The sequence below is a fragment of the Pan paniscus genome, chromosome 4 (genome assembly GCF_029289425.2).
Source record: "Pan paniscus chromosome 4, NHGRI_mPanPan1-v2.0_pri, whole genome shotgun sequence".
Classification (NCBI taxonomy): Eukaryota; Metazoa; Chordata; class Mammalia; order Primates; family Hominidae; genus Pan; species Pan paniscus.
In genome coordinates, this window is record NC_073253.2 from 30,692,810 (window position 1) to 30,712,529 (window position 19,720).

The 19,720-nt window shown below is 35.0% G+C and overlaps 1 long non-coding RNA gene across 2 annotated transcripts in view; it reads right to left on the reverse strand.

Annotated features, from left to right (window-relative positions):
• Positions 1-352: 352 nt before the first annotated feature.
• LOC106634763 (uncharacterized) overlaps positions 353-19,720 on the reverse strand; it is a 223,351-nt gene continuing 203,983 nt past the window's right edge. The window contains exons 7-9 of one of the 2 annotated variants that reach the window (XR_008625353.2): positions 6,397-6,669; positions 4,845-4,980; positions 353-1,937 (exon numbers count right to left, since the gene is read on the reverse strand). This is a non-coding gene — a long non-coding RNA (uncharacterized LOC106634763). Of the gene's footprint in view, positions 1,938-4,844; positions 4,981-5,918; positions 6,670-19,720 lie in introns of those variants that run through there. The other variant, XR_008625351.2, reaches the window with a different exon arrangement.

The window sequence follows — 19,720 nt, forward strand, 5'->3', positions numbered from 1 at the left end:
TCCCACAAGCAATGAATGAAAGTTCTTGTTGGTACCCGTCCCAGCTAGTGTTTAGTGTTTTCAGTGTTTTGAATTTTGGTCATTCTAATAGGTGTGTTGTAGTATCTCATTGCTGTTATAATTTACAACTTCATAATGACACATGATGTTGAGCATCTTGTTATATGCTTATTTGTCAAATGCATACCCTTTTTCCCATGCAAACTTGAGGAAGCCAATGACCTTCTCTGGATCATGAAATAGTAGAGCAAGTAAAGTAGGTCCTATATCGCAGAAGTGTGATGCCGAGACACTCATGAAGGAAATAATGGATGTCTAAAGCTATGTTTCAAGATGAAAGGGAAATTGTAAATGTTTACATGATTGAGATTGTTAAACTGAGAAGGGGGAAAATTGATTATGATTTATAATTGCAATTTATTTGTTAGATCAATTCTTTCAAAACATGGGGCCTGGTGTTCTTTTTTGTTTTTTTGTTTGTTTGTTTGTTTTTGAGACAGAGTCTCACTCTGTCACCCAGGCTGGAGTGCACTGGTGCCATTTCAGCTCACTGCAACTTCTGCCTCCCAGGTTCAAGCAATCCTTCTGACTCAGCCTCCTGAATAGCTGGAATTATAGGCACCCGCCACCATGCCCGGCTAATTTTTGTATTTTTAGTGGAGACGGGGTTTCACCATGTTGGTCAGGCTGGTCTCAAACTTCTCAAACTCCTGACCTCAAGTAATCTGCCTGCCTTGGCCTCACAAAGTGCTCAAATTACAGGCATGAGCCACTGCGCCCAGCCCTAATGTTCTTTTTTTTTTTTTTTTTTCTAAGACAGAGTTTAGCTCTTGGCATGATCTCGGCTCACTGCATCCTCCACCTCCTGGGTTTAAGCAGTTCTCTGCCTCAGCCTCCGGAGTAGCTGGGATTACAGGTGCCCACCACCATGCCCAGCTAATTTTTTTTTTTTATATTTTTAGTGGAGACAGGGTTTCACCATATTGGCCAGGCTGGTCTCGATCTCCTGACCTCGTGATCCACCCTCCTCGGCCTCCCAAAGTGTTGGGATTACAGTGAGCTACCGCGCCCAGCCCCGATGGTCTTTATATTATAACTTGCTGTCTCTCTCTTATGAGCAAACTTCTCTTGCTCATTTGCATAATTGAATGCTTCAACTCTGATTTATCTTCTCTATTTTTTTTCATAAATAGCCATATTAGAATCTTATATTCTATTGTTTCTTCTCATAGTCTCAAAATTCGTGGCCACTGAGTATTTATATTATGACAATACAGTTTGCCTTTCTGTATTACAAGATGGAAGACAAACATTTTCACTTCCTATAATAAAAATAGCCTACACTGAGACAGCTGATGATGCTCCCACATTCTGGGGAAATATTTCACTGACATACTCTGTCATCTGGATTATTGCAAATGACACTGAGGCAATTGGTCTGGCAAGTTTTCAGACACATTTCTGACAAAGCCAATCACGTGAATATGTCAAATCCATTCTACCACTGTTTAACTTAGATCCCAACCCTAAAATATATTTCTACCACTAGGATTTCATAGCATGCACAAACACAGTGTATGAAGATTCTGAATAAAGATTCCTGAATCTGTTAAGAAAGCCACCTCACAATAATGTGCCTTTACTCACAGATGAACTTTTTGAACTTACCTTACCACCTTCTGCCAACTATTAGAAAAATTGTTCTTTAGTATATTTATTACCCAATTCACTTTTTCTGTTTCAGTTTCATTTCCACTTCTGTTTCAGAATATTGATGTTTGGTCCATTTCAGGAATGTTTTCTGGATTCTACATCCTGTTTTACCATCATTGAGGTTATATCAGCTCCCAGTATATTCTTACGCAGGGCAATGTAGAGATGGAAGTTGTTGACGTGATAAAAGTGTGTTCATTGTGGTAAACAGTACCTTTAGGAGTCTGGAAAAGGAACATATAACAACTGATTTATATTTGCATCTACAACATATGTCAATTAAAGATACATGATACAGCTGCATAAGTGGAGAAAATTAAACTTGACAGAATTAAGTTTGAAGTACAGGAAATCAAAGAACTGAACAATAAAACAAGAGGCCTGCAAAGCTGTTGAAATAAATAAACTTAAGGATCTATTTTTTTTTTAAGTGAGATGATGAAATTTTAATTCACAAGTCACAAATCAAGGAAATCATTAGACTCACTTAAATTCCAAAGTGGATATAAGGTAGGTTTCCCTCATAGTTACGTGTCTATATGCTGTAACCTAACTTTAACTACATATCCTTAGAAAATATGCTTTTTGGGTTTTTATATTTAGTGTGTATTTTTTTCCTTAAAATAGAATAACTCTTCTCTTTTTTCTCTGAAAGCCCTCCCTGAATTTCCTTCTGCTTAATTCATATTTTTTTATTCTTCCATAGTAGCATATTCTGACATCTATTAGAATATTTATCAGAGTATACCTGAGGGTGTAGGTCTTTCTCCCTTATTTGGCTATAAACTCCTCAAGAGCCAGTCCATGTCCTATCTAAATTGACTTCCAATCTCTCCTCTACCACCTAGTGCAAGCTCTGGCATAAAACATTCCTCCAATAATTTATTTCCATTAACTCCATAAGGAGGGACAATTGTGAACCTTTACCTTCCACAGAGAAGGCCTATAAAAATGTGTATTATAATTACCTGTCATGTATAAACACGAAGAGTGACAAATGAGTAGAGTCTGAAGTTTGTGGCACTATATCTTTTACTTCTTGTCCTTGGCCTCCACAAAAATCCCACAAGTGTTATGTAATATACAGTGGAACCATTTAAAAAACATCCATGGTATAATTTCTAACCACAGCCTTCAACTTGAGGCAACGTGCCCAGGGCCTGGTTTGAATTAACAATGAGTCAACTCAGTACTTACAACTAAAGAACACATTTTCAGGTTCTTAGCAGAAAGAGTTCTTAGAAATTTTAATTCCTTACTAAGGGAAAAAGGGAAAACATAATTTAAATAGTCTTAGAAGTTGAGATGAATAAAGTATTCATTATCCTTCTCATTCTCTAAACAAGGTATCAGTGAGTGCCATATCCTGTTTTGGAAATGCTAAATTCTTCTAGTGACTTAGCATAAGGGAATGAAGACAGTTTAAATAACATGTCTTGTTTAAAAAACAATGTTGTTAATTTGATACTTTTTAAAACCAGTATTCACTAATATGTCAGTAGGGACTTCTTGTAAGAAAGTTCAAGTAGATGCTGGTAAATAAGTTACGGGAATCCAAGTAAAAATCACTATAGAAAGTTTCCAACATTTCTCCTTGCAGCTTCCAAAGGAGATTTAGATAATCTGATCAATCAATCAGTTATGGACATGCCCCAAGTTTTACTGGAAATAAATATTTTGCAAACATGTTCTATATTTTTCTTTATTCTCAAAGCTTACATTATCTGAAGTGCTGTATACTAAATACAGATGATTACCTAAAACAATGCTTTTGATCACTGAACTGTTTTTTGTTTAGCATTATACTCTGTGTATTCTCTAGAAGATAATCAGACACATTAACAATGAAATATTTCCTTATCTTTTTCTATATATCATCTGAGTTAAAATATATCAATTCTTAGAGCTTTGTTAATAAATTTGGGTCTTACAAATGGCTTCTAATTCCTGCAAAGCTGTTAATGAGAGAAATGACAACAATCCCTTGGACCAATAATTAGGCAAGATGAAAATATTTACAACTACAGTTTGTCTACTTAAGAAACTGCCACTATACCTATCAGAAGAATCAAGTGCTGGCTGACATTTTCTGTGTGCAAACTGACTCCAGAGAAGGGCTAAAACAATCACTCTCCTCCCAGCCTCCTAGGTATGTTAAAAGGACCAGTAAAAAAGGAGGAAGAGAAGAAAGGTACAAAACAATTAATATGCTTTGCCACCTAAACCACAGCTTCTTTTGCGATTGAGACTTTCGTTTTTATTTTATTAGTATATCTTTTGGAGGGCAGCAGGAATACCTGATGCTCACTGGAATCATATGACTATCCAAACATGACATATAACAGAAGAGAGAGAGCTGTAGGCTGATTCATTAGAGCAATATCAAATGACTGCCCTAGTCATCTATTATTGGGCAACAGACTATCCCAAAATTCAGTGGCTTAAAACAATGGTAACCACTTATTTTTCTCATGAAATCTGCAAGTAAATAGGTCTCAGTGGGGAAGGCTGGTCTCTGTTCCATTCAGCATTAATTGGCATTGCTTAACTGAAAACTGAAGAATCTACTTTCAAGATGATTCATTAACATGGTTGGCGAGTTTTTGCAAGATGTGGCTGTGAACCTAGCTTGGACTGAGTGATGAAGGTCTTGCTTCTTCTTATGTGAGCCTCTCTATGTGTCCTGCACTTCTTCACAACCTGGGGTCTGAGATTCAAGATCAAGCATCCTAAGAGAGAGTCAGCAGAAGCTCTATCACTTTCTATGTCCTAGACTCAGAAGTCTCAGTAGTCACTTCCGTCCAACTTCATTAGTTGAGGAATAGAAAGCGTCTTTCAGTTTCAAGAAGCAAAAAGAGGGGCAATAGAATTTACCTTTTCATGAAGGAATAATAATGTTCTGGAAGAACAAGTGGGGTGGGAAATATTGTTAAAGCCAGTTCTGAAAAATGAAATCTTTCACAGAACCACTAGGAGTGATATAAGAAATTCGTTACAGAGATTAGAATTAAAGTAATTACGAGAGCCAGTGAAGAAGTCAATGTAAAGTCTGAGTCCCTAGTTTAGTGGTGGGCCTGAAGTCTGGAAAGGAGGATGGAATATTGGAATTTTGAGAAGGAATTAGAACTCACCTCAGTTTCTCTCCAGAGTTTGCATCAGTCTCTCAGCGCCTCCAGTCCACCGCATTTGACGGTGCAGGTGAAATGCAGAAGAGGTGACACAGTTGGCCAGAGACCTGTACACAAACTGGTCCAGGACTTGGCAATACTGAAAAAGGAGGGATACTCAGTGCGAATTGCAGGAGTTAATGACCCCGCTGCTACCTTTCTGCAACAAACTGCGCCAGCAGATCCCTTACAACCTGCCTGAACTGCACTGACCTAAGTGTGAACATGGCGGCTGCTTCACTTCCGCATGTCTCTCACAACATTTTTCTTGTGGCAAGCAGAGCACTAACCCAAAACCATCCAGGGAAGAGAAGTGTGATTACAGCTTAGCTGTATAAACACCATATATATATATATATATATATAATATATATATTATATATATATAATATATATATAATATATATAATATATATTATATATATATAATATATATATATTATATATATAATATATATAATATATATATTATATAATATATAATATATATATTATATATATATAATATATATATTATATATATATAATATATATAATATATATATTATATAATATATAATATATATATTATATATATATAATATATATATTATATATATATAATATATATATGGCTGATATTGTAGATTAAAATATGGCCAATTTTCATGAATGTGTTATGTGCATTTGAAAGTAGGCTGTATTATCTATTTTTAGGATTAGCTATATATTTTAGGATTAGTTATATGTTTTTAAGATTAATTATATTATATAAATTATATATATATAACATCAATGATTATGTTTTTAGACCTTCTACAAGCTTACTAATGTTTGCTCAACTTGCTTAGTCTTGGATTCAGAAAGTTTATCCTGTCATTAGTGTGTTTCTCCTTCTGTTGCATAGTTTATGTGTCCTGTTTTAAGAAAATTAACGGTTTGTTATTGAGTATTTAAGTATTAATAAATCAGTTTTCATTGTGAGTGTAGCCTTTAGGACTATACCATGTCCTTTTTTGTTTCTTTTCCTTTTTTTTTTTTTTTTTGAGACGGAGTCTCGCTCTGTCACCCAGGCTGGAGTGCAGTGGCGCGATCTCGGCTCACTGCAAGCTCTGCCTCCCGGGTTCATGCCATTCTCCTGCCTCAGCCTCCCGAGTAGCTGGGACTACAGGCGCCTGCCACCACGCCCGGCTAATTTTTTTGTATTTTTAGTAGAGACGGGGTTTCACCGTGTTAACCATGTTGATCTCGATCTCCTGACCTCATGATCCGCCTGCCTGGGCCTCCCAAACTGCTGGGATTACAGGCGTGAGCCACTGCGCCCGGCCTTTTGTTTCTTTTAATACTTTTGATACAGACAGGAGTCAGGGAAATACTGGAGAGAAGAGGGCAGTCTCCAATGAGGGCCATCTTCTCAAGCTGGAACTACAGCCCAAAATGAGAACATGCATTCCTGTTTGCCCGCCAAAATGCTTTTTTTTTTTTTTTCCAAAACCACCCTGGCCCACCCTGCTCCCCATCCTGTACCCATAAAAACCTGAGGCCCCAGTGGTGGTGTGGCAGAACAGCAGGGAAGGAGAGAAGAGAAGAAGTAGCCCGACATTGGAGAGAAGCAGCTTGATTTCAGAGGGACGGCTTTATAGTAGAACCTCGAAGAAGAGTTCAGCCGGGATGGCCAAACTGCAGGGGAAGACTTCCTTCCCACTCCATCCCATTTCCAGATCTTCATTCAGCTGAGAGCGACTTCCACTGCTCAGTAAAATCCTCCATATTCACCACCCTTTGATTCATTTGCACAACCTGATTCTTCCTGGAAGCAGACAAAGACCCAGGTGTGGGTGCAAGAGGCTGTCACACTGACTCTCTCCTAAGTTGTTTAACTCTTTAGCCATCCAGGGATGGCAAAGCTAAAAGAGCACACTGTAACAAATGACCTCTGGGGCTCTAGGGTTCATGGGCCACCCTTAGATGCTACCACAGGCTCACATATAGTTCTGTTCCTGCCTGCCCAGAAGCACTTGTACTGGCCTGTGCACTGGCTCACCTGTGTGCTCCCCCTCCTGCAAGGGGTTGAGAGCTGCGAGCTGAGTAAACCAGCCAACTCCTTCTCAAGTCTCACAAAGGGCTCAAAGGAACTATCACATTTCACTTTTTACCTGATTTTTGTTTTAATCAGATATTAATATTGTGACCTCTTCTCCCTTTGCTTGAATTTCTCTTGTAGATTTCTTTATCTTTTTAATTCTTAACTGTCTGTATGTATTTAAGTGAGCCTTGTACAAATAGCGGAATGTTGAATTAGTTTTGTTAGTCAATCATCATTCCACAGATACTTTTATTTTATTGAGTTAATCCAATTTACATCATTATATTTGATCAGTTATGTCATATTATTTTGTCTCTCTGTTTCAGAGGAATGAATGTATGTTGTCTTTTAGGGAGTGTTTTATGTTTTCAAAATTTTAATTTTAGACTAAAAAATTAATATAATAATTTGACACTCTCTCTTATCCCTATTTTTTATGGTTTCCTATTGTGAGCTAGTATATATAAGTGAGCGTGTAACCTTTTCTTTCCAAAACACTCTGTCACCCCAGGATCTGAGTTGAAGTAAGGCTGTTGCCTAACTATCCCAGTTAATACTCATACACAGTCCTGCTTCTTCCTACACTTTTAACAAATTTAGCATATACACATTGGCAGAGCATAGAGCACTGCATTACTAAGTTATCTATTTTACTCCAGTAAATAGGTAAAAATATATTTAAAGCTTATCATTTCTTTCTGATGTCAATGTCTTCATTTTATGTTTGCCTTAAGTTTGTAGATTTTTCAGTAAGTGATTATGAGAATATCTTGGCACATTCAAGTCAGTTTATTGGAAGCCTATGTATTTAAAATTCATTTTGACTAGATATAAAAATTTATGGCTCATATTTTCTTCTATTAAATATCTTACATACGTTATTTCAATTTCTTCTAGAATAAAATGTTCCTGTGAAAACTATAAAGACAATCTGAATTTCTTTTCTTTATAAATGACTTGCTCTTTATGCCTGAATTCCCAAAAGATTTTTTTCCTTTTTCTTTACAATGTTGTAGATTGACAAGTTTGACAGCATAATGTCTTGCCTTTCTCAGTTGATTTTAGCAATGTCCTTTGAGTATGTAGCATGAAGTTATCTTTTACGTTAAGAAATTTTTCTTTACGTATGCTTATTTTTTGCTTTGTTTCATAGGAATTTTTTTCTTTTTTGTTATTCAGGAGCTCTTTCTCTCCATCCTGAAGAAAAAAAAAGGAGGAGTTATATATGTGTGTATACCTCCTGTGTATCATATTTTATTCTAAATTTTTGTGTCTTTTTTATTTGTAAAATTTTCACACTTTCAATCTTACATTTTTTCTAATATCACTCATTTTTACCATGATGTTCCTTTCTATTTCATTTCCATTTCTGAATTTTATTTTATTTTCTGAGTGTATCTTCTTTCATCAAATCTTCATCTCAAATCATTTTATTTCTGAATTGATTTGTGTTGTTCTTTCATAGCATCTATCATTTTAAAATTAGTTTTTGATCATTTTGAGATACTAGGTGACTGTATTCATCTGTTCTGTGAGCAAGTCACTCTAATGCACTTTATTGCTCATTGGGATGTTACTCTGCTTCTTATGCTTTTTTTTAAATCATAAATTAAGGATAAAATTTGACTAAAACTTTTTTGTTGTTTTTTATTATGTGAAATTAATTTTTCTATGCTTTTAGGGTGTTTGAGTGGCCTAGGAAAACTTTAGTTTTTTTTGGAAGTAATGTGATTTTTTAAAAAATCTCTATAGATCACTCTTCTGTTGTTTTGGCAAATTGATCAAAAATGTTTATATAATTTCCTTAGTCTGATTTTCTACTTTTGTCTGAATCTTCTCTTTCCCTATTTCCTTTTGTTATTCATTTTAAATTCAACTCCCAGCAGTTTCTCCTTAGCATGGGGCTTTGTCTTGTTAGTTTCACTAAGCCACAGGATTCCACTGCTCCATCACTGTTAAACTTTGTCACATCACTGCCCTTTTGCATTTCCTGTGAATTGCTGGGAATGAATTCACTTGTTCTTCTCCTCAGATCTGCCCCCAAATCTTTTCAGTGTGTATCTGGGGAACATTTCTCCAAGCTATCAGAATTTCTGTTTCTTTCTTCAACTTCTTCCCATTGAGAGGCCAATAATTTACAGGCCAAGTAAACGTAGGCATTTTTGCCAACTTACTGGTATATGAAATCCACAGGGATGCCTTATTACCTGTTTTTTCTGTGAATATCGTTCGTGTCATTGGCTTAGACTTACTAGTTGTTTTGCCTGCCTTTATACAGAGATGAGATAGATTTGATTATGTTCCTGTCACCACCATCTTTCAAAAATCCACACTTTTAAAATGGAAATTTCAACAGATGAATGGATAAAGAAAATGTGGTATATATACACACAAAAGGAATACTATTCAGCCATGAAAACAAAGGAAATTCTGTAATATGTGATACAATGGATGAATCTAAAGGACACACTGTTAAGTGAAGTAAGTTAGGCACAGAAAAACAAATACAGTATGTTCTCAATCAAATGTGGAGTCTAAGAAAGTTGATCTCATAGAAATAGAGAGTAGAATGGTGGTTACCAGAGACTAGGGTGATAGAAGCATGGAGCATTAGGGAGATGTCGATCAAAGGATGCATATTTATAGTCAGATAGGATGCATAAGTGCAAGAGATCTACTGTACAGCATAGTGACTATAGCTTATGACAATATGTTCTATTCTTGAAAAATGCTAAGAGAGTGGATAAGCATTTGCACCACAAAAATAATAACTATGTGAAGTAATGCATTTGTTAATTAGCTGAATTTAACCATTTCATGATATATAGATATATATATATCAAAACATCGTGTTGTACACAATAAATACATACCATTTTACATAAGAATCTAAAAAGAAATACTTTTCAAAAAATGCAAATCTGATCATGTTGCCTTAGATTTAAATTTTTTTCCTTTCCTTTAGGAACAATATTAATGATTATATGCTTCAAAGTATTAATGTTAATGTAGTATACATAATTAGTTAAATCATGAAACTACTAATCATAGTAAGGGTAACAGGAGTTCTTGAAAAAATAGTCTTTGAAGTGACTACAGGACATCGAGATAGATGTTCTGGCAGAAGAACATACTGTTTTGTTTCATGCTCTATTCCAAGTTCTTAAAAAAATGATTGGAAAGTAGTACGTATAAAATAAATCCAGCTGAATAAGTTGAAAACATAAATGATTTAATTAGCCACAAAATATGAGTCTGAAGCTTCATAAAAAGTTTAAAGAAAGTAATGTTTATTAGGGAATAATTTGTATGTATATCCTTAAGGTAAATAAATGTTATTTGAAGACACTAGGGAAGATAGAATTTTTCCCCTGGAATATTTGTAAGTTTGTGCGAATACAGACAAAGGCTGGTATAGAAATCTAAGAAACACTGTCATGGATCCTCTTCAGGTGTTAATGGCGGATCACCTGAGATCGGGAGTTCAAGACCAGCCTGACCAGGAGAAACCCCGTCTCTACTAAAAATACGAAATTAGCCAGGCGTGGTGTTGCAAGCCTGTAATCCCAGCTACTTGGGAAGGTGAGGCAGGAGAATCGTTTGAACCCAGGAGGCAGAGGTTGCGGTGAGCCGAGATCGTGCTGTTGCACTCCAGCCTGGGCAACAAGAGTGAAACTCCGTTTCAAAAAAAAAAAAAAAAAAAAAGGAAAGAAAAAAGTTAATTTTCTGGGTCAAATTTTCAACCAGTAGCCTTTTGGTTGAAAGTTTCAAGTGTGATTGTAAATTTCTGTTTTCCTTTGGTTTTATGATATAAGAACCTTTTGTTCCAACAAAAACATTTCTAGAAGCTCGACATATAAATCAGATAACAGGGAAATGGGTTCACGTGCAGAAGAATAGAGAGGAGCTTATTGTCATTGTCCCTGATGAGCCTCTGCTCCCAGCTCTACCCACCTGCACTCTGCACAGTTCCAATCCCAGAGACTAAACCTGGAAGAGTAAAACAATTAGCAAGCACTACTCTTAGTTATTGCAGCTATATAGGCCTGCTTAATATAGGCTTTCCACCCACTCACCTCAGAGGAAAAAAAAAAGTAATCTCTTGATAATAGAATGCTGCCTTTTTAAATTTAGTGACAACTATTTATTTTTACTTTTCACAAAATATTTAGATGTCAACAGGAGAAAAAATATATAGATTCTAATTAGAAGAAACTAAGAGTCATGATTCATGATAATTAAAATTAATTTTAAAATAATTTTAATCATACAATAATAGGTTTGGAAATCAGCTTAATTAAATTTTCAAATAAAATTCTGTAGCAAGATCAGGTGAGAATATTCTGCAAGTTTTATGAAAGACATTAATACATAAAAACTTATATATAAAAACACTATTATTAAAGAAATTTTACAGAGACTGGTAATAAGGAAATAACTGTTTAAAAGAATTTGTTTTGTAACTCATCTTCAAATATTCTCTTTTTTCTCATTTATAAAGTTTTTTATAAGAAATATAAGATTATATGCACAAAAGGTTAAATAAAGACAGAAAATCCTTTCCTCTGGTTAAAAATTGACATCTGCTGTACTCCGATTTTCTAAGAATTAGGTTAAACACGAAAGTGCCATGTTATAAAAATGTATATCTTTTATATCGAGCCATATAATTTTTAAAAGACAAAAGAATTTCAACATTTATAAAGTTCTGTTGGGAGCGATCTGGAAGAAAATCCAAAGTTCTTTGAGATAATACTACTTTTACCTCAATACTCACAGTATGATTAGGATTTTTAGCTGATGTTTTTAACATCAGATGCGGTCCTGACATGTCTAAATTAGCCAGGCTTTAAGTTTATTAGAGTCTATGCCATGCATTCTCAAAACTGCCCCAGTGGGAGCAACAACTGATTCTTGGTGATGAGGTTCAGGGGGAACAAAAAAACATAATTATTTTATATAGAGAGCATGCATATATATATATATGCATTACAAAAATGGATACAGTCTGTAATATTAAATTTCCTTAGTAGAATTTTTTTAATGTCTAATAAGACTGCTTAGGATGTAACAATGAAAAGGATGAGAAATATTGGAATACACTAAAATCTCATCCTCTTACTAAGCATCCTTCACCAAATGAAATTAGTTCTTCAAAGATGCGTACATAGAAAAGAAAACTAGGAAAATATAACAATGCAATCAATAGCCTGGCATGATCTTGCGTTCGTGATAGTTTTTAAGATAGTTGCATCCTTTTTAATTTATGAATTGATGAGCAGCTGTAAAACATTTTGGCATGATCATGAAGATTACATACTGAAAGAAAAGGCTATGTACAAAGAATTAAAATATAAATACAAAATCACAATTGCATTTGTTAATAAAAATATTTTCATGTGTATCTATTTATACTTGTCACTAAACTACTATACAAACATCTATAACTTTCTTTTATACACAGATAGTTTATTTGCAGATAACATAAAATAAAATTATTTATTTACTTGCCCAATTATTTTGGAAGTAAATGGTTTAATTCAGCAAAGTATTTTAAAAGTTTTTTTTTTAGACTGTCGGGTTGACTAGGTCAAACTGTGTGCCTTTTTCAAATTAGCCATGTCATGAAGACACAGCCATGATTTTGCCTGTCAACCTGTATAAGCAAAGAGAAGATTTAACAATCAATAATCTATCAGAAAATTACATTTGTATTGAATATTTAAGCACCAGAGAAGATGCATATATGTGAAAGAGCAAGAAGACAATTTATAATTAAACAAGTTTCTAGTAATATTTTCAGTTTCAGAAAACAGAAAGAATAAAATACCTTTGGGCAAACAGAAAAAGGTCTTAAGAGGCCAAAGAAAAGTGAAAATTAAAGGAAATTTAAAATTGAAGAAAAATTTAAAATAACACTTTTACAGTACAGCTTAGAATGTTAAATATGAATCCCCAATTTATAAAATAGACTCAACTGGATTAAGTATAATGGTCTGCATCTAATAAGTGATAGTATTGGTAGTTGCAGCCTTTGAACCTAAGCCCTTCTAATAACTAAGTTATTTTGCCCCCATTGTTGTCACACCTCTCTAGTATATGGTACTTAACTATATAAAATATGCAACTTTCTCAGTAAAACACAGAACACCTTGCTGCAAACCAATTTGTAACAGAGAAGGGGAAATTTCTCAGGAGGAAATAGCATGTGCAGAACAGACTAAACATAGTTTGGGCACTGGGGAACATAATACAGAGATCTTTCTACTTGATAAGGTTCATGTTAGGGAATAGTAAGAGTTAAGTTTGATACAGAGGTTTGCTATGTGCTCATTTTTTGTTTGTTTGTTTTGCGAGACCAAGTTTTTCTCTGTTGTCCAGGCTGGAGAGCAATGGTGCAATCTCGGCTCACTGCAACCTTCGGCTCCGGGGTTCAAGCGATTCTTCTGTCTCAGCCTCCAGAGTAACTGGGATTACAGGTGCCCACCACCATGCCCGGCTAATTTTTTTGCATTTTTAGTAGAGATGGGGTTTCACCATGTTGCCCAGACGGGTCTCAAACTCCTGACCTCAGGTAATCCACCTGACTTGGCCTCCCAAAATGCTGGAATTACAGGTATTAGCCACTGTGCCCGGACCGGTATGTGCTAATTTTTATAAATAATTTGCTTTTTTGATAAATACATCAGGAAAATATTATTTTGTTTTTGGCCCTCCAGCAAGGTTTTATACTAGTTTTGAGCTTCATAGTTTTAAAGTATTCCAGAAGTATCTAAAACTATAAACAATATTGGTGTGTAATAAGCAACCTTCCAAATTTTCCTTTCTAAATGATGCAAAATAACTCAAAAATATAGTTGGCTATATAAAAATATTTATTTTATTGCATGACAAAAAATATACCATAACCAAAATCAAAACACATTGACAAACAAGGAGAAAAATATTTGCAACATATACCATAAGAGCTGAATATCCCCAATTTTTAAAGTACTCTCAAAAACTGAGAGGCAAAGTACCAAAGATCCAGTAGGAAAATAGGAAAAATTCATGAGCAAATAACTCACAGATGAGACATGCTTTACTCACCTCTCACTGTAAACCTTTCTAAAACTTTCTACAATCCATAAATTCACCAAAAATCCTTGTAGAGGCACTCTACCCAGCATAAAATGTAACTCTCAAGGATATTTAGTATTATACAGATTTGTGTCCTTCAACCCTAAATTGTACTTTAAAATTGAGCCATAGCAAAGAATACTTCCTGATTTTAAAATATTACTTTAAAAATTAAGCTTATAAAATTGAATCAGCTGTCACTGAAGTACTTGAATAAAACATTTCTTCCTTGAATCACTTTGTGCTCTTTTTTATATAAGTACTACTTAATCATCTATTAAAAACTGAAAAATTATCATTATTTACTTTTCCAAATCTAGCAAAAACTTGATATTTCCTCAAATGTTCTCATCGCTTTAGACTCTCCTGAGTACCCTAGTCATACGCCTTTTTTAAAAAAAAATTCTAGAAAAGGCCTGCATTGATCCAATTATCCCAATTGTTTCAGGCAGAAATGCCCATGAGCACAATATAGTTTAGTCCTCTCAGCAGACCTGAACCAGGTGTGGGGATGTTATCCAAGCTGTGGCAAGAAGTCATTTCAGATGAATTTGAACTTAGTACTCAGAAAATCAATTAGTCTCTCTCGGAGGCTCTGAACTGTAGTGTGGAACAATAGCAACAAAGCAGAGCCTCTCAAATCAAAGGACTAAGTTTGAATTCTTTCTTTATCACTTAATAGATGTACAATCAAAGGCTAGTTATTAATCTATGTGCCTCAGTTTCCACATGTAAATTGACTATAACGGAAGTACTCACCTTATTGGGCTCCTGTGAGGATTATACAGGATAAAATATATATTGAGTACCTGACAGTGAATACTTAATAACTGATGGTGGTGGTTGTTACAATTTTTGTTTTATTGTTACTTAGGAATGCTATAGATAAAAAATTAGAGGACACTGACCTGCATTTAGAGAAAATGACTCAAGAAATAGACCAATGGCACTGGAGTCCTTGACTTCAATTGTCTTTAATGTCTAGTGAATTCCCATGAGCCACTGCACTCATCTCTTTGTATTTATTTATATATTTTTTTTGAGACAGGGTCTTGCTCTGCTGCTCAGGCTGGAGTGCAATGGCCCTATCATGGCTCACTGCAGCCTCAACCTCCTGGGCTCGAGCAATCCCTCTAACTCAGCCTCCAGAGTAGCTGGGACTACAGAGGTGCACCACCAAGCCCAGCTATTTTTTTTTTCAGTAGAGATAGGGGTCTCATTATGTTGTCCAGGCTAGTCTTGTACTCCTGGGCTCAAGCAATCTTTCTGCCCTGGCTTCCCAAAGTGCTGGGATTATAGGTATAAGCCACTGCATCTGGCCTATCTCATAAAAAAATCTCTTAGTGTTTACTTTTATTTGAGATATACCTACATTCACACAGAAAAGCCATACCTAGTATCAAAATCCTCCATATGCCCAGATTGTTTATCTACTTTATTAATTCATCTAAGACTTCTTAGAATATTTTATCATATTTAGATATGATTAAACTAAAACTATTTGGAAGAGTTGGTCACAGCCTTCTTTTCTGTCCCCTTTAATAGTAAACAGACATTGTATATGTAGACACCAGAGTCACTTATTATTCTATGCATCCAACTTCAAATTTCATTAACCCTGTCTCAGTGAAGCAGCTAATGAACAAACACATGTGATGGTGCGAAATTATTTGGCAGCCTACGTAATTTTAATAAAAACATCATTTTAAACCTTTACCATCTGTCCTTTGCTCTAATTATAGCTGCAAGATGAGTAAAATTTTGAATTGCGTCACAGAATAAGGCACAAGTGATTAAATGTTTTGCATTTTTAATCAATGGTTATAATCCAATATAATTTATTCATTTTTTAAGAAGCAGAAAGCAAGCACCTATGAATGGGAAATGTCTTGAATTTCTCACCAAATAGAAAATAAACATTATAAACCATTCAAATAATAGAATACTAGTAAGTGATTAATAATGATGCAACATACATAAATTTTTTTTTAAATTAATCAAAACAAGTTTAAAGTAAAAACTCTTGTGACTAAATGACTCATGTATTAAAGTATGTATGTGTGTATATACATGTGTACATATATTATAAAGTATGCGTGTGCATATATACATACTTAAGTACAGTTTTACGTGTGTGTATATTTATGTAAACACATACACTCCCAACCCTCAAAAACTATGTGAGATAAATGTGTGTTGTTTTAAGCTACTAAGTTATTGGCAGACTTGTTGAGCAAAATGGACAAGTAATACAAATGTATAACACAAATATAACTTCACAGAATCCCACAGACATACCTCAGAGATATCGCAGGTACAGTTCAGGACCACTGCAATAAAGTGAAAATCACAATGAAGGGTCACATGAATATTTTGGTTTTCCAGTGCCTATAAAAGTTATATTTATGCTATATTATAAACTGTTAAGTGTGTAATAGCATTATGTCTAAAAAAAGAATGTTAATAGTTTAATTATAAAATGCTTTATTGCTAAAAAAAATACTAATGATCAGAAACACAAAGTGAGCACATACTCTTGGAAGAAATGGCACCAACAGACTTACTCGACACAGGGTCACCACAAATCTTCAATTTGTACAAACCACAATATCTTCAAAGCACAATAAAATGAAGCACAAGAAAACAAAACAAATATTTCTCCACAGTTGATCCTGTGAGAAGGATTTGAGTATGTGTGATGGATTTAATAGTGTATTACTTGTCTATTTTTGCATAACAAGTTTCCTGGTAGCTTATAACTTAAAACAACAAATATTTATCTCACATAGTTTTTGAGGATTGGGAGTATGGAAATGGCTTGATAGTTCTTCAAAGTCTCTTCTAAAGCTGCATTCAAGTTGTCAGCCACCATCTGAATGTTTAACTGGGACAGATGTTCTGATTCTGAAAGTGCTCACTTACATGGCTGTTGGCTGGAGGTCTTAGTTTGTTGCTGGCTATTAGCAGCACATACATAATTTCTGCCACATTCTCTTTATTAGAGCTCTGTGAGTAATTCCAGTTCATACTCAAGAGGAGGGAAATTAGGCTCCACCTCTTGAAAGGAGTATTAAAAACTTTGTAGATTTATTTTAAAACCACCACACTAATTTAATCTTAGGAGGGACTAGTAGAGGAATAGGGATATAAGAAAGGGAATGCAAAGAGTTCAAAACAGGGTATGCTGGTGTGCAGGCTAATAATTGTTGTGGGCAACTGGACTTAGTTTCCCATGGAATCCTCTAGGAGAAGGTTTGGAATATGCTTTTGTTAGTTTGAGTACTCTGTGAAGCAGAATAAACATGCAATACATTTATTAGAGGAAATGTCTATTAAGGATAAATGGAAGAAAGAAAGAGTGGTCAGAGAGAGCATTTAGAATGCAGTCCAGGTCTACCACCTGCAGAAGGAGGATTTGAGAGGGAGAGTCTCAAACATCAGTACAGTTCTAAGAGTTTTAGGCCAATACACATTAGAGGAATCCCAGACCTAGCAAGAATGGGCTGGCATTAGTAATTTGCCCTGCACAGTCTTCCACTTAGAGTAGCTCTGAGGAAGTGTGCCTGCTGCACAAATGTAGTGGTGGATCCAGAAAGCTGGCAGCTAGCACTGTCTGTCAATTATGCTCCTTGCAGAGCAAGATCTGGGCATAGTTTCACAGATTCTACATTTCACCCACTGCATTGCACAAATCTGATTCTCAATGCAAGTTTAAGGAGTGGCATCACCATGTTTCCTATTACCCTCCCTTATTTAAGGGAAACTTAAAATAGAGAGACTGGTAACACCAGCTACACCATCCACTGCTATAGTTGGTTTTGGGGTCATACATTATACTCATCCTTTCTCTTCTCCTCTGTCCTTTCTAAAAAATCCCCTAACCTTCAGCTATTACTTTGACAGATCTTGGTGCCTAATCATGTGTTGTGATCCGAACCTTCATTCCTTAGGGCCTAAGCCCTTGGAAATCATGGGCTTCTCAGGCTATAATTGTTGTAAATGTCCATTCAGTTACAATGGGGATGAGGGTACTCAAGAGGTCCACATGGGTAACCCATGTTCCATATATTTGTCTACCGGCACCAACTATGTAAATGCAGTCCTTCCACCTCCTGCTTATAACCATCAATTACTCTAGCCAAGATGGTGACTCCTTTCTTCACCTGGAGTCCAAAGTATCCTGGTAGCAGCTATAGCTTTTATTTTAATGTTAACCTTGCTATGCCAATTGCAACAATTTGACCATTAGGTCATTTGTTGACCAGTCCCAAAATTTCATTTTACCTTTGTTTTCTCCTGCTACTCCTGGCACTACTTGTGTTAGTTTGGATTTTTTGAAAAGCAGGCAAAATAGGATTAGATATACAAGATATTTATTCGGGAAACACATGTGAAGAGTAAAGAGGAGAAAGAGTTTAGAAGGAAGACTCTTCAGATCATGGTACAGGTCTGACCTCTGTGAAAAGAGGAGAGGAAAAGATGATTGGTTAAGAAGAAACTCCATAATCTTTGTCAGGCTAATGGAGAATGCTGCAGCCTTAGTTTCTCTTTAGAAGTGTTCCACATCGAATAGGAATAAACCACCACAATGTCTTAAAGTCATTCCATCTGAGTTTCAACGAAGCTGAGCTTTTTATCTTTTAATTCTCATCACTGGGCCAAAAACTATTTCCTGGAGCATTGACTCAGCAACACTTCAACTGAAAGAATGTTTTGAAGAACAGCATCATTGATGCTTTCAAGAAGATATCATGGGCATGTGCCAATGAGGGTCTAGGGGATATTTGTGCAGCACCAACAGAAATTCCTACAAATGTGTTCATATTCACATATATATTTTGAAAAATAAAATCTGAAAACTGTAAATAGAAATGTTAACAATGATGATATTTGAGTGGTTATATTTGAAGCTTCTGTTCAACTTTTGATTTTTTTGATTCTGTGATAATTTAATCTTGTATGGCATAATTTAATTAATGAAATTAATTTTATGTATGATTAAAATGCTATATAGCAAAATGAAAATGCTTATAATATATCATTCATGGGAGCCAGAATAATACAAAAGGCATGGATTACGTATGTATAATATATGTTTAAGCAAACAGGGAAAAAATGTAAAAGTGATAATTATATTGTATGATCATGGTTATTTTTTCCTTTTTGTTATCACAAACAGAAAATATATTGACACAGGCAAACAAAGAAAGAATCTCTTACAAGTTCCCACTATTACTTTACCTTTTACCTCAATTAAATTGAAAGTTGGAACTGGATTTGTCCAATAAAAGGTTTAAGAATTGAATTTGCTTTGAATTGTAATACCCAAATATCAACCTCATATTCACATTTGGAGAAAATCGTAGCAAAGAATTTGGCAAAAAATAGTAATGTGACGTTACTATAAACATTTTTTATCAACTGCAACTGAATTAGCATTTTGATAATTACAGAAGAAAAACACTAATGCAGAATGCCACAGAGATGGACCTGCTGCCAAACATCATAAAGCCATCATACATCTCTGCAGGAAGGTCATGTAGTTAAGGTCCTTTCTTCGCTCCTGTGAGGCTGTTCTTTTCTATTGGCAAGAAGGGGCTGTTGATGGGATTCTGCTTCAGGAGGCAAAAGTAACAAAATAAAATGAAAATCATCT